The sequence below is a fragment of the Dendrobates tinctorius genome, unplaced genomic scaffold, assembly GCF_039654945.1.
Source record: "Dendrobates tinctorius isolate UK_male_01 unplaced genomic scaffold, ASM3965494v1 ptg000170l, whole genome shotgun sequence".
In the NCBI taxonomy this organism is placed as follows: domain Eukaryota; kingdom Metazoa; phylum Chordata; class Amphibia; order Anura; family Dendrobatidae; genus Dendrobates; species Dendrobates tinctorius.
In genome coordinates, this window is record NW_027361837.1 from 4,983,797 (window position 1) to 5,001,079 (window position 17,283).

The following is a 17,283-nucleotide window of genomic DNA, read 5'->3' on the forward strand; positions in this document are numbered from 1 at the left end:
AACACACATTTCTTGGTAGAATCATGCAGGACTGAAATTTTTGATGTTTTTCTACTCCTCTCATGAGCCCAAACAAGTCTCTAAAAGCATGAGTTTGCAACTACTTTACTTTTGGAGAAAATTCAAAACATTCATTATTCAATAGAGCCCAATAGCAAAAACCAGCGTTTTGAATGAAGAATCACATTTCTTGGTAGAATCATGCAGGATTGAAATTTTTGATGGTTTTTTACTCCTCTCAACAGCCCAAACAAGTTTCTAAAAGGATGAGTTTGCAACTACTTTACTTTTGGAGAAAATTCAAAACATTCATTATTCAATAGGGCCCAAACTATCAAAAACCAGCGGTTTCAATGAACACACATTTCTTGGTAGAATCATGCAGGACTGAAATTTTTGATGTTTTTCTACTCCTCTCATGAGCCCAAACAAGTCTCTAAAAGCATGAGTTTGCAACTACTTTACTTTTGGAGAAAATTCAAAACATTCATTATTCAATAGAGCCCAATAGCAAAAACCAGCGTTTTGAATGAAGAATCACATTTCTTGGTAGAATCATGCAGGATTGAAATTTTTCATGGTTTTTTACTCCTCTCAACAGCCCAAACAAGTTTCTAAAAGGATGAGTTTGCAACTACTTTACTTTTGGAGAAAATTCAAAACATTCATTATTCAATAGGGCCCAAACTATCAAAAACCAGCGGTTTCAATGAACACACATTTCTTGGTAGAATCATGCAGGACTGAAATTTTTGATGTTTTTCTACTCCACTCATGAGCCCAAACAAGTCTCTAAAAGCATAAGTTTGCAACTACTTTACTTTTGGAGAAAATTCAAAACATTCATTATTCAATAGGGCCCAAACTATCAAAAACCAGCGGTTTGAATGAACACACATTTCTTGGTAGAATCATGCAGGACTGAAATTTTTGATGTTTTTCTACTCCTCTCATGAGCCCAAACAAGTCTCTAAAAGCATGAGTTTGCAACTACTTTACTTTTGGAGAAAATTCAAAACATTCATTATTCAATAGAGCCCAATAGCAAAAACCAGCGTTTTGAATGAAGAATCACATTTCTTGGTAGAATCATGCAGGATTGAAATTTTTGATGGTTTTTTACTCCTCTCAACAGCCCAAACAAGTTTCTAAAAGGATGAGTTTGCAACTACTTTACTTTTGGAGAAAATTCAAAACATTTATTATTCAATAGGGCCCAAACTATCAAAAACCAGCGGTTTCAATGAACACACATTTCTTGGTAGAATCATGCAGGACTGAAATTTTTGATGTTTTTCTACTCCTCTCATGAGCCCAAACAAGTCTCTAAAAGCATGAGTTTGCAACTACTTTACTTTTGGAGAAAATTCAAAACATTCATTATTCAATAGAGCCCAATAGCAAAAACCAGCGTTTTGAATGAAGAATCACATTTCTTGGTAGAATCATGCAGGATTGAAATTTTTGATGGTTTTTTACTCCTCTCAACAGCCCAAACAAGTTTCTAAAAGGATGAGTTTGCAACTACTTTACTTTTGGAGAAAATTCAAAACATTCATTATTCAATAGGGCCCAAACTATCAAAAACCAGCGGTTTCAATGAACACACATTTCTTGGTAGAATCATGCAGGACTGAAATTTTTGATGTTTTTCTACTCCTCTCATGAGCCCAAACAAGTCTCTAAAAGCATGAGTTTGCAACTACTTTACTTTTGGAGAAAATTCAAAACATTCATTATTCAATAGGGCCCAAACTATCAAAAACCAGCGGTTTGAATGAACACATTTCTTGGTAGAATCATGCAGGACTGAAATTTTTGATGTTTTTCTACTCATCTCATGAGCCCAAACAAGTCTCTAAAAGCATGAGTTTGCAACTACTTTACTTTTGGAGAAAATTCAAAACATTCATTATTCAATAGAGCCCAATAGCAAAAACCAGCGTTTTGAATGAAGAATCACATTTCTTGGTAGAATCATGCAGGATTGAAATTTTTGATGGTTTTTTACTCCTCTCAACAGCCCAAACAAGTTTCTAAAAGGATGAGTTTGCAACTACTTTACTTTTGGAGAAAATTCAAAACATTCATTATTCAATAGGGCCCAAACTATCAAAAACCAGCGGTTTCAATGAACACACATTTCTTGGTAGAATCATGCAGGACTGAAATTTTTGATGTTTTTCTACTCCTCTCATGAGCCCAAACAAGTCTCTAAAAGCATGAGGTTGCAACTACTTTACTTTTGGAGAAAATTCAAAACATTCATTATTCAATAGAGCCCAATAGCAAAAACCAGCGTTTTGAATGAAGAATCACATTTCTTGGTAGAATCATGCAGGATTGAAATTTTTGATGGTTTTTTACTCCTCTCAACAGCCCAAACAAGTTTCTAAAAGGATGAGTTTGCAACTACTTTACTTTTGGAGAAAATTCAAAACATTCATTATTCAATAGGGCCCAAACTATCATAAACCAGCGGTTTCAATGAACACACATTTCTTGGTAGAATCATGCAGGACTGAAATTTTTGATGTTTTTCTACTCCTCTCATGAGCCCAAACAAGTCTCTAAAAGCATGAGTTTGCAACTACTTTACTTTTGGAGAAAATTCAAAACATTCATTATTCAATAGAGCCCAATAGCAAAAGCCAGCGTTTTGAATGAAGAATCACATTTCTTGGTAGAATCATGCAGGATTGAAATTTTTGATGGTTTTTTACTCCTCTCAACAGCCCAAACAAGTTTCTAAAAGGATGAGTTTGCAACTACTTTACTTTTGGAGAAAATTCAAAACATTCATTATTCAATAGGGCCCAAACTATCATAAACCAGCGGTTTCAATGAACACACATTTCTTGGTAGAATCATGCAGGACTGAAATTTTTGATGTTTTTCTACTCCTCTCATGAGCCCAAACAAGTCTCTAAAAGCATGAGTTTGCAACTACTTTACTTTTGGAGAAAATTCAAAACATTCATTATTCAATAGAGCCCAATAGCAAAAACCAGCGTGTTGAATGAAGAATCACATTTCTTGGTAGAATCATGCAGGATTGAAATTTTTGATGGTTTTTTACTCCTCTCAACAGCCCAAACAAGTTTCTAAAAGGAAGAGTTTGCAACTACTTTACTTTTGGAGAAAATTCAAAACATTCATTATTCAATAGGGCCCAAACTATCAAAAACCAGCGGTTTCAATGAACACACATTTCTTGGTAGAATCATGCAGGACTGAAATTTTTGATGTTTTTCTACTCCTCTCATGAGCCCAAACAAGTCTCTAAAAGCATGAGTTTGCAACTACTTTACTTTTGGAGAAAATTCAAAACATTCATTATTCAATAGAGCCCAATAGCAAAAACCAGCGTTTTGAATGAAGAATCACATTTCTTGGTAGAATCATGCAGGATTGAAATTTTTGATGGTTTTTTACTCCTCTCAACAGCCCAAACAAGTTTCTAAAAGGATGAGTTTGCAACTACTTTACATTTGGAGAAAATTCAAAACATTCATTATTCAATAGGGCCCAAACTATCAAAAACCAGCGGTTTCAATGAACACACATTTCTTGGTAGAATCATGCAGGACTGAAATTTTTGATGTTTTTCTACTCCACTCATGAGCCCAAACAAGTCTCTAAAAGCATGAGTTTGCAACTACTTTACTTTTGGAGAAAATTCAAAACATTCATTATTCAATAGGGCCCAAACTATCAAAAACCAGCGGTTTGAATGAACACACATTTCTTGGTAGAATCATGCAGGACTGAAATTTTTGATGTTTTTCTACTCCTCTCATGAGCCCAAACAAGTCTCTAAAAGCATGAGTTTGCAACTACTTTACTTTTGGAGAAAATTCAAAACATTCATTATTCAATAGAGCCCAATAGCAAAAACCAGCGTTTTGAATGAAGAATCACATTTCTTGGTAGAATCATGCAGGATTGAAATTTTTGATCGTTTTTTACTCCTCTCAACAGCCCAAACAAGTTTCTAAAAGGATGAGTTTGCAACTACTTTACTTTTGGAGAAAATTCAAAACATTCATTATTCAATAGGGCCCAAACTATCAAAAACCAGCGGTTTCAATGAACACACATTTCTTGGTAGAATCATGCAGGACTGAAATTTTTGATGTTTTTCTACTCCTCTCATGAGCCCAAACAAGTCTCTAAAAGCATGAGTTTGCAACTACTTTACTTTTGGAGAAAATTCAAAACATTCATTATTCAATAGAGCCCAATAGCAAAAACCAGCGTTTTGAATGAAGAATCACATTTCTTGGTAGAATCATGCAGGATTGAAATTTTTGATGGTTTTTTACTCCTCTCAACAGCCCAAACAAGTTTCTAAAAGGATGAGTTTGCAACTACTTTACTTTTGGAGAAAATTCAAAACATTCATTATTCAATAGGGCCCAAACTATCAAAAACCAGCGGTTTCAATGAACACACATTTCTTGGTAGAATCATGCAGGACTGAAATTTTTGATGTTTTTCTACTCCTCTCATGAGCCCAAACAAGTCTCTAAAAGCATGAGTTTGCAACTACTTTACTTTTGGAGAAAATTCAAAACATTCATTATTCAATAGGGCCCAAACTATCAAAAACCAGCGGTTTGAATGAACACATTTCTTGGTAGAATCATGCAGGACTGAAATTTTTGATGTTTTTCTACTCATCTCATGAGCCCAAACAAGTCTCTAAAAGCATGAGTTTGCAACTACTTTACTTTTGGAGAAAATTCAAAACATTCATTATTCAATAGAGCCCAATAGCAAAAACCAGCGTTTTGAATGAAGAATCACATTTCTTGGTAGAATCATGCAGGATTGAAATTTTTGATGGTTTTTTACTCCTCTCAACAGCCCAAACAAGTTTCTAAAAGGATGAGTTTGCAACTACTTTACTTTTGGAGAAAATTCAAAACATTCATTATTCAATAGGGCCCAAACTATCAAAAACCAGCGGTTTCAATGAACACACATTTCTTGGTAGAATCATGCAGGACTGAAATTTTTGATGTTTTTCTACTCCACTCATGAGCCCAAACAAGTCTCTAAAAGCATGAGTTTGCAACTACTTTACTTTTGGAGAAAATTCAAAACATTCATTATTCAATAGGGCCCAAACTATCAAAAACCAGCGGTTTCAATGAACACACATTTCTTGGTAGAATCATGCAGGACTGAAATTTTTGATGTTTTTCTACTCCACTCATGAGCCCAAACAAGTCTCTAAAAGCATGAGTTTGCAACTACTTTACTTTTGGAGAAAATTCAAAACATTCATTATTCAATAGGGCCCAAACTATCAAAAACCAGCGGTTTGAATGAACACACATTTCTTGGTAGAATCATGCAGGACTGAAATTTTTGATGTTTTTCTACTCCTCTCATGAGCCCAAACAAGTCTCTAAAAGCATGAGTTTGCAACTACTTTACTTTTGGAGAAAATTCAAAACATTCATTATTCAATAGAGCCCAATAGCAAAAACCAGCGTTTTGAATGAAGAATCACATTTCTTGGTAGAATCATGCAGGATTGAAATTTTTGATGGTTTTTTACTCCTCTCAACAGCCCAAACAAGTTTCTAAAAGGATGAGTTTGCAACTACTTTACTTTTGGAGAAAATTCAAAACATTCATTATTCAATAGGGCCCAAACTATCAAAAACCAGCGGTTTCAATGAACACACATTTCTTGGTAGAATCATGCAGGACTGAAATTTTTGATGTTTTTCTACTCCTCTCATGAGCCCAAACAAGTCTCTAAAAGCATGAGTTTGCAACTACTTTACTTTTGGAGAAAATTCAAAACATTCATTATTCAATAGAGCCCAATAGCAAAAACCAGCGTTTTGAATGAAGAATCACATTTCTTGGTAGAATCATGCAGGATTGAAATTTTTGATGGTTTTTTACTCCTCTCAACAGCCCAAACAAGTTTCTAAAAGGATGAGTTTGCAACTACTTTACTTTTGGAGAAAATTCAAAACATTCATTATTCAATAGGGCCCAAACTATCAAAAACCAGCGGTTTCAATGAACACACATTTCTTGGTAGAATCATGCAGGACTGAAATTTTTGATGTTTTTCTACTCCTCTCATGAGCCCAAACAAGTCTCTAAAAGCATGAGTTTGCAACTACTTTACTTTTGGAGAAAATTCAAAACATTCATTATTCAATAGGGCCCAAACTATCAAAAACCAGCGGTTTGAATGAACACATTTCTTGGTAGAATCATGCAGGACTGAAATTTTTGATGTTTTTCTACTCATCTCATGAGCCCAAACAAGTCTCTAAAAGCATGAGTTTGCAACTACTTTACTTTTGGAGAAAATTCAAAACATTCATTATTCAATAGAGCCCAATAGCAAAAACCAGCGTTTTGAATGAAGAATCACATTTCTTGGTAGAATCATGCAGGATTGAAATTTTTGATGGTTTTTTACTCCTCTCAACAGCCCAAACAAGTTTCTAAAAGGATGAGTTTGCAACTACTTTACTTTTGGAGAAAATTCAAAACATTCATTATTCAATAGGGCCCAAACTATCAAAAACCAGCGGTTTCAATGAACACACATTTCTTGGTAGAATCATGCAGGACTGAAATTTTTGATGTTTTTCTACTCCTCTCATGAGCCCAAACAAGTCTCTAAAAGCATGAGTTTGCAACTACTTTACTTTTGGAGAAAATTCAAAACATTCATTATTCAATAGAGCCCAATAGCAAAAACCAGCGTTTTGAATGAAGAATCACATTTCTTGGTAGAATCATGCAGGATTGAAATTTTTGATGTTTTTTTACTCCTCTCAACAGACCAAACAAGTTTCTAAAAGGATGAGTTTGCAACTACTTTACTTTTGGAGAAAATTCAAAACATTCATTATTCAATAGGGCCCAAACTATCATAAACCAGCGGTTTCAATGAACACACATTTCTTGGTAGAATCATGCAGGACTGAAATTTTTGATGTTTTTCTACTCCTCTCATGAGCCCAAACAAGTCTCTAAAAGCATGAGTTTGCAACTACTTTACTTTTGGAGAAAATTCAAAACATTCATTATTCAATAGAGCCCAATAGCAAAAGCCAGCGTTTTGAATGAAGAATCACATTTCTTGGTAGAATCATGCAGGATTGAAATTTTTGATGGTTTTTTACTCCTCTCAACAGCCCAAACAAGTTTCTAAAAGGATGAGTTTGCAACTACTTTACTTTTGGAGAAAATTCAAAACATTCATTATTCAATAGGGCCCAAACTATCATAAACCAGCGGTTTCAATGAACACACATTTCTTGGTAGAATCATGCAGGACTGAAATTTTTGATGTTTTTCTACTCCTCTCATGAGCCCAAACAAGTCTCTAAAAGCATGAGTTTGCAACTACTTTACTTTTTGAGAAAATTCAAAACATTCATTATTCAATAGAGCCCAATAGCAAAAACCAGCGTGTTGAATGAAGAATCACATTTCTTGGTAGAATCATGCAGGATTGAAATTTTTGATGGTTTTTTACTCCTCTCAACAGCCCAAACAAGTTTCTAAAAGGAAGAGTTTGCAACTACTTTACTTTTGGAGAAAATTCAAAACATTCATTATTCAATAGGGCCCAAACTATCAAAAACCAGCGGTTTCAATGAACACACATTTCTTGGTAGAATCATGCAGGACTGAAATTTTTGATGTTTTTCTACTCCTCTCATGAGCCCAAACAAGTCTCTAAAAGCATGAGTTTGCAACTACTTTACTTTTGGAGAAAATTCAAAACATTCATTATTCAATAGAGCCCAATAGCAAAAACCAGCGTTTTGAATGAAGAATCACATTTCTTGGTAGAATCATGCAGGATTGAAATTTTTCATGGTTTTTTACTCCTCTCAACAGCCCAAACAAGTTTCTAAAAGGATGAGTTTGCAACTACTTTACTTTTGGAGAAAATTCAAAACATTCATTATTCAATAGGGCCCAAACTATCAAAAACCAGCGGTTTCAATGAACACACATTTCTTGGTAGAATCATGCAGGACTGAAATTTTTGATGTTTTTCTACTCCACTCATGAGCCCAAACAAGTCTCTAAAAGCATGAGTTTGCAACTACTTTACTTTTGGAGAAAATTCAAAACATTCATTATTCAATAGGGCCCAAGCTATCAAAAACCAGCGGTTTCAATGAACACACATTTCTTGGTAGAATCATGCAGGACTGAAATTTTTGATGTTTTTCTACTCCTCTCATGAGCCCAAACAAGTCTCTAAAAGCATGAGTTTGCAACTACTTTACTTTTGGAGAAAATTCAAAACATTCATTATTCAATAGAGCCCAATAGCAAAAACCAGCGTTTTGAATGAAGAATCACATTTCTTGGTAGAATCATGCAGGATTGAAATTTTTGATGGTTTTTTACTCCTCTCAACAGCCCAAACAAGTTTCTAAAAAGGATGAGTTTGCAACTACTTTACTTTAGGAGAAAATTCAAAACATTCATTATTCAATAGGGCCCAAGCTATCAAAAACCAGCGGTTTCAATGAACACACATTTCTTGGTAGAATCATGCAGGACTGAAATTTTTGATGTTTTTCTACTCCTCTCATGAGCCCAAACAAGTCTCTAAAAGCATGAGTTTGCAACTACTTTACTTTTGGAGAAAATTCAAAACATTCATTATTCAATAGAGCCCAATAGCAAAAACCAACGTTTTGAATGAAGAATCACATTTCTTGGTAGAATCATGCAGGATTGAAATTTTTGATGGTTTTTTTATTCCTCTCAACAGCCCAAACAAGTTTCTAAAAGGATGAGTTTGCAACTACTTTACTTTTGGAGAAAATTCAAAACATTCATTATTCAATAGGGCCCAAACTATCAAAAACCAGCGGTTTCAATGAACACACAATTCTTGGTAGAATCATGCAGGACTGAAATTTTTGATGTTTTTCTACTCCTCTCATGAGCCCAAACAAGTCTCTAAAAGCATGAGTTTGCAACTACTTTACTTTTGGAGAAAATTCAAAACATTCATTATTCAATAGAGCCCAATAGCAAAAACCAGCGTTTTGAATGAAGAATCACATTTCTTGGTAGAATCATGCAGGATTGAAATTTTTGATGGTTTTTTACTCCTCTCAACAGCCCAAACAAGTTTCTAAAAGGATGAGTTTGCAACTACTTTACTTTTGGAGAAAATTCAAAACATTCATTATTCAATAGGGCCCAAACTATCAAAAACCAGCGGTTTCAATGAACACACATTTCTTGGTAGAATCATGCAGGACTGAAATTTTTGATGTTTTTCTACTCCACTCATGAGCCCAAACAAGTCTCTAAAAGCATGAGTTTGCAACTACTTTACTTTTGGAGAAAATTCAAAACATTCATTATTCAATAGGGCCCAAACTATCAAAAACCAGCGGTTTGAATGAACACACATTTCTTGGTAGAATCATGCAGGACTGAAATTTTTGATGTTTTTCTACTCCTCTCTTGAGCCCAAACAAGTCTCTAAAAGCATGAGTTTGCAACTACTTTACTTCTGGAGAAAATTCAAAACATTCATTATTCAATAGAGCCCAATAGCAAAAACCAGCGTTTTGAATGAAGAATCACATTTCTTGGTAGAATCATGCAGGATTGAAATTTTTGATGGTTTTTTACTCCTCTCAACAGCCCAAACAAGTTTCTAAAAGGATGAGTTTGCAACTACTTTACTTTTGGAGAAAATTCAAAACATTCATTATTCAATAGGGCCCAAACTATCAAAAACCAGCGGTTTCAATGAACACACATTTCTTGGTAGAATCATGCAGGACTGAAATTTTTGATGTTTTTCTACTCCTCTCATGAGCCCAAACAAGTCTCTAAAAGCATAAGTTTGCAACTACTTTACTTTTGGAGAAAATTCAAAACATTCATTATTCAATAGAGCCCAATAGCAAAAACCAGCGTTTTGAATGAAGAATCACATTTCTTGGTAGAATCATGCAGGATTGAAATTTTTGATGGTTTTTTACTCCTCTCAACAGCCCAAACAAGTTTCTAAAAGGATGAGTTTGCAACTACTTTACTTTTGGAGAAAATTCAAAACATTCATTATTCAATAGGGCCCAAACTATCAAAAACCAGCGGTTTGAATGAACACATTTCTTGGTAGAATCATGCAAGACTGAAATTTTTGATGTTTTTCTACTCCTCTCATGAGCCCAAACATGTCTCTAAAAGCATGAGTTTGCAACTACTTTACTTTTGGAGAAAATTCAAAACATTCATTATTCAATAGAGCCCAATAGCAAAAACCAGCGTTTTGAATGAAGAATCACATTTCTTGGTAGAATCATGCCGGATTGAAATTTTTGATGGTTTTTTACTCCTCTCAACAGCCCAAACAAGTTTCTAAAAGGATGAGTTTGCAACTACTTTACTTTTGGAGAAAATTCAAAACATTCATTATTCAATAGAGCCCAATAGCAAAAACCAGCGTTTTGAATGAAGAATCACATTTCTTGGTAGAATCATGCAGGATTGAAATTTTTGATGGTTTTTTACTCCTCTCAACAGCCCAAACAAGTTTCTAAAAGGATGAGTTTGCAACTACTTTACTTTTGGAGAAAATTCAAAACATTCATTATTCAATAGGGCCCAAACTATCAAAAACCAGCGGTTTCAATGAACACACATTTCTTGGTAGAATCATGCAGGACTGAAATTTTTGATGTTTTTCTACTCCTCTCATGAGCCCAAACAAGTCTCTAAAAGCATGAGTTTGCAACTACTTTACTTTTGGAGAAAATTCAAAACATTCATTATTCAATAGAGCCCAATAGCAAAAACCAGCGTTTTGAATGAAGAATCACATTTCTTGGTAGAATCATGCAGGATTGAAATTTTTGATGTTTTTTTACTCCTCTCAACAGCCCAAACAAGTTTCTAAAAGGATGAGTTTGCAACTACTTTACTTTTGGAGAAAATTCAAAACATTCATTATTCAATAGGGCCCAAACTATCATAAACCAGCGGTTTCAATGAACACACATTTCTTGGTAGAATCATGCAGGACTGAAATTTTTGATGTTTTTCTACTCCTCTCATGAGCCCAAACAAGTCTCTAAAAGCATGAGTTTGCAACTACTTTACTTTTGGAGAAAATTCAAAACATTCATTATTCAATAGAGCCCAATAGCAAAAACCAGCGTTTTGAATGAAGAATCACATTTCTTGGTAGAATCATGCAGGATTGAAATTTTTGATGGTTTTTTACTCCTCTCAACAGCCCAAACAAGTTTCTAAAAGGATGAGTTTGCAACTACTTTACTTTTGGAGAAAATTCAAAACATTCATTATTCAATAGGGCCCAAACTATCATAAACCAGCGGTTTCAATGAACACACATTTCTTGGTAGAATCATGCAGGACTGAAATTTTTGATGTTTTTCTACTCCTCTCATGAGCCCAAACAAGTCTCTAAAAGCATGAGTTTGCAACTACTTTACTTTTGGAGAAAATTCAAAACATTCATTATTCAATAGAGCCCAATAGCAAAAACCAGCGTTTTGAATGAAGAATCACATTTCTTGGTAGAATCATGCAGGATTGAAATTTTTGATGGTTTTTTACTCCTCTCAACAGCCCAAACAAGTTTCTAAAAGGATGAGTTTGCAACTACTTTACTTTTGGAGAAAATTCAAAACATTCATTATTCAATAGGGCCCAAACTATCAAAAACCAGTGGTTTCAATGAACACACATTTCTTGGTAGAATCATGCAGGACTGAAATTTTTGATGTTTTTCTACTCCTCTCATGAGCCCAAACAAGTCTCTAAAAGCATGAGTTTGCAACTACTTTACTTTTGGAGAAAATTCAAAACATTCATTATTCAATAGAGCCCAATAGCAAAAACCAGCGTTTTGAATGAAGAATCACATTTCTTGGTAGAATCATGCAGGATTGAAATTTTTCATGGTTTTTTACTCCTCTCAACAGCCCAAACAAGTTTCTAAAAGGATGAGTTTGCAACTACTTTACTTTTGGAGAAAATTCAAAACATTCATTATTCAATAGGGCCCAAACTATCAAAAACCAGCGGTTTCAATGAACACACATTTCTTGGTAGAATCATGCAGGACTGAAATTTTTGATGTTTTTCTACTCCACTCATGAGCCCAAACAAGTCTCTAAAAGCATGAGTTTGCAACTACTTTACTTTTGGAGAAAATTCAAAACATTCATTATTCAATAGGGCCCAAACTATCAAAAACCAGCGGTTTGAATGAACACACATTTCTTGGTAGAATCATGCAGGACTGAAATTTTTGATGTTTTTCTACTCCTCTCATGAGCCCAAACAAGTCTCTAAAAGCATGAGTTTGCAACTACTTTACTTTTGGAGAAAATTCAAAACATTCATTATTCAATAGAGCCCAATAGCAAAAACCAGCGTTTTGAATGAAGAATCACATTTCTTGGTAGAATCATGCAGGATTGAAATTTTTGATGGTTTTTTACTCCTCTCAACAGCCCAAACAAGTTTCTAAAAGGATGAGTTTGCAACTACTTTACTTTTGGAGAAAATTCAAAACATTCATTATTCAATAGGGCCCAAACTATCAAAAACCAGCGGTTTCAATGAACACACATTTCTTGGTAGAATCATGCAGGACTGAAATTTTTGATGTTTTTCTACTCCTCTCATGAGCCCAAACAAGTCTCTAAAAGCATGAGTTTGCAACTACTTTACTTTTGGAGAAAATTCAAAACATTCATTATTCAATAGAGCCCAATAGCAAAAACCAGCGTTTTGAATGAAGAATCACATTTCTTGGTAGAATCATGCAGGATTGAAATTTTTGATGGTTTTTTACTCCTCTCAAAAGCCCAAACAAGTTTCTAAAAGGATGAGTTTGCAACTACTTTACTTTTGGAGAAAATTCAAAACATTCATTATTCAATAGGGCCCAAACTATCAAAAACCAGCGGTTTCAATGAACACACATTTCTTGGTAGAATCATGCAGGACTAAAATTTTTGATGTTTTTCTACTCCTCTCATGAGCCCAAACAAGTCTCTAAAAGCATGAGTTTGCAACTACTTTACTTTTGGAGAAAATTCAAAACATTCATTATTCAATAGGGCCCAAACTATCAAAAACCAGCGGTTTGAATGAACACATTTCTTGGTAGAATCATGCAGGACTGAAATTTTTGATGTTTTTCTACTCATCTCATGAGTACAAACAAGTCTCTAAAAGCATGAGTTTGCAACTACTTTACTTTTGGAGAAAATTCAAAACATTCATTATTCAATAGAGCCCAATAGCAAAAACCAGCGTTTTGAATGAAGAATCACATTTCTTGGTAGAATCATGCAGGATTGAAATTTTTGATGGTTTTTTACTCCTCTCAACAGCCCAAACAAGTTTCTAAAAGGATGAGTTTGCAACTACTTTACTTTTGGAGAAAATTCAAAACATTCATTATTCAATAGGGCCCAAACTATCATAAACCAGCGGTTTCAATGAACACACATTTCTTGGTAGAATCATGCAGGACTGAAATTTTTGATGTTTTTCTACTCCTCTCATGAGCCCAAACAAGTCTCTAAAAGCATGAGTTTGCAACTACTTTACTTTTGGAGAAAATTCAAAACATTCATTATTCAATAGAGCCCAATAGCAAAAACCAGCGTTTTGAATGAAGAATCACATTTCTTGGTAGAATCATGCAGGATTGAAATTTTTGATGGTTTTTTACTCCTCTCAACAGCCCAAACAAGTTTCTAAAAGGATGAGTTTGCAACTACTTTACTTTTGGAGAAAATTCAAAACATTCATTATTCAATAGGGCCCAAACTATCAAAAACCAGCGGTTTCAATGAACACACATTTCTTGGTAGAATCATGCAGGACTGAAATTTTTGATGTTTTTCTACTCTTCTCATGAGCCAAAACAAGTCTCTAAAAGCATGAGTTTGCAACTACTTTACTTTTGGAGAAAATTCAAAACATTCATTATTCAATAGAGCCCAACAGCAAAAACCAGCGTTTTGAATGAAGAATCACATTTCTTGGTAGAATCATGCAGGACTGAAATTTTTGATGGTTTTTTACTCCTCTCAGCAGCCCAAACAAGTTTCTAAAAGGATGAGTTTGCAACTACTTTACTTTTGGAGAAAATTCAAAACATTCATTATTCAATAGGGCCCAAACTATCATAAACCAGCGGTTTCAATGAACACACATTTCTTGGTAGAATCATGCAGGACTGAAATTTTTGATGTTTTTCTACTCCTCTCATGAGCCCAAACAAGTCTCTAAAAGCATGAGTTTGCAACTACTTTACTTTTGGAGAAAATTCAAAACATTCATTATTCAATAGAGCCCAATAGCAAAAACCAGCGTTTTGAATGAAGAATCACATTTCTTGGTAGAATCATGCAGGATTGAAATTTTTGATGGTTTTTTACTCCTCTCAACAGCCCAAACAAGTTTCTAAAAGGATGAGTTTGCAACTACATTACTTTTGGAGAAAATTCAAAACATTCATTATTCAATAGGGCCCAAACTATCATAAACCAGCGGTTTCAATGAACACACATTTCTTGGTAGAATCATGCAGGACTGAAATTTTTGATGTTTTTCTACTCCTCTCATGAGCCCAAACAAGTCTCTAAAAGCATGAGTTTGCAACTACTTTACTTTTGGAGAAAATTCAAAACATTCATTATTCAATAGAGCCCAATAGCAAAAACCAGCGTTTTGAATGAAGAATCACATTTCTTGGTAGAATCATGCAGGATTGAAATTTTTGATGGTTTTTTACTCCTCTCAACAGCCCAAACAAGTTTCTAAAAGGATGAGTTTGCAACTACTTTACTTTTGGAGAAAATTCAAAACATTCATTATTCAATAGGGCCCAAACTATCAAAAACCAGCGGTTTCAATGAACACACATTTCTTGGTAGAATCATGCAGGACTGAAATTTTTGATGTTTTTCTACTCCTCTCATGAGCCCAAACAAGTCTCTAAAAGCATGAGTTTGCAACTACTTTACTTTTGGAGAAAATTCAAAACATTCATTATTCAATAGAGCCCAATAGCAAAAACCAGCGTTTTGAATGAAGAATCACATTTCTTGGTAGAATCATGCAGGATTGAAATTTTTGATGGTTTTTTACTCCTCTCAACAGCCCAAACAAGTTTCTAAAAGGATGAGTTTGCAACTACTTTACTTTAGGAGAAAATTCAAAACATTCATTATTCAATAGGGCCCAAACTATCAAAAACCAGCGGTTTCAATGAACACACATTTCTTGGTAGAATCATGCAGGACTGAAATTTTTGATGTTTTTCTACTCCTCTCATGAGCCCAAACAAGTCTCTAAAAGCATGAGTTTGCAACTACTTTACTTTTGGAGAAAATTCAAAACATTCATTATTCAATAGAGCCCAATAGCAAAAACCAGCGTTTTGAATGAAGAATCACATTTCTTGGTAGAATCATGCAGGATTGAAATTTTTGATGGTTTTTTACTCCTCTCAACAGCCCAAACAAGTTTCTAAAAGGATGAGTTTGCAACTACTTTACTTTTGGAGAAAATTCAAAACATTCATTATTCAATAGGGCCCAAACTATCAAAAACCAGCGGTTTCTTAAACAATATTTTTATTGAGTTTTCAAAATAATAGGAATGTATAAACATACCTCATATATATCATGTTCGAATAGAGTCAAGATAATGTACATCAGGACATCATCATATGGTATCTGAACATCATATCATCATTTAAAGTATGTACAATTAACATTAATTGAAATAGATTTGAAAAACAATTACAACAGTACAGGCAAACACCAAATACATGTGAAATTTTGGCACACAAAAAGAGCAAAAATCAAGATATCAAGATATAAATTCTTCTTCTATCTTAGATTTGAGTTTCAACCATCTATGCCATCTGTCGTCAAATAACTTTATTGACATATTGTTAATATAATGAATTTTTTCATAAACACAATGTTTGTCCACCAACATGATCAATGTGGCAATGTTCGGAGGTTGCTTGTTGTTCCAACCTTTCGCTATAAGGTATATTGCAGACATGAGTATGTGGGCAACCAAATACTTTGTTGTTTTGAATCTGCAAATATCTATGAGTAGTAAGGCCAAGGCAGGGTGCAACTGAACACGCCAGTTGCATATGATCGAAATCAAATTGGAGACCTTAAGCCAGTATGGTTTCAGTACCGGGCATCCCCAGAAAATATGGAGTAAGTCAGCCTGAGACCCGCATCCCCGCCAACACAGATCAGATCCCCCTTCCCCAAAATGTTTAATCCTGTTTGGGGTCAAGTAATATCTGTGGACTAGTTTGTAATGTGTTTCCAAAATGTTCATGCAATTTGTAGACCTCACTGCAGTCTTAAAAGACAATGTCCACTGTGGGGCACAAATCTGCTTCTGCAGAGTAGTCTCCCATTTTTCAAAGCATCCACCCTTAGAAAAGGTGTATTTGCCGGTCAGGAAGTTATACAGGGGTTTAAGAGAGCTCTTGTGCCTGGGGGTTGTGCTGGTTAGGAAATTATAAATGGTATGGTTAACCAAAACTATCTTGCAGAAATATCTCTTAAATTTGTTATATTCCTCTTTGAGTATGAGGTATTTCATATATTCCGTATTAGGGATTTTAAATTTAGCCTTGACCAACTCAAAAGGCATGACTTTATTATTGTCCAATAAATCATCCACATAAGCAATGGGGAATGTTTTCCAGTTATCAAACATGGGTCTCAAAGAAACCTTGACAGGTGCCAAAAAGTGAAGTCTCAGTCTTTTGGTTGAAACAGGGGAGACATTAAACCTTCTCCTGCACATATGTGACCAGCTCTGCACAGAGGCTCTGAGTATTGGGTTTTCTATGTCTCCAATCTCTCCTCTGTGCAGAAGAAAATAGGAAACATAAAGTGTCGGTTCTTTATTAGGCATTAAATCTCTTTCAATTTTTGGCCATCCCAATTCTGTCTGTTCTGTGAGCCACATTTTTGTCAATTCAGTTGTGGTGGCAAAGTAATACGCCTCCAAGTCTGGAAGGGCTATCCCCCCATTTTCTCTAGATTTAAGTAGTGTGTGTTTCTTTACCCTAGGCTTTTTATTATTCCAAATAAATCTGTTCATTTGATGAGTTAATTTTTGTATGTGTTGCATTGATAAAGGCAGAGGGACATTCCTGTACAAAAACAACACCTTTGGGAGGCAGAACATCTTATATAGTACTATTCTTCC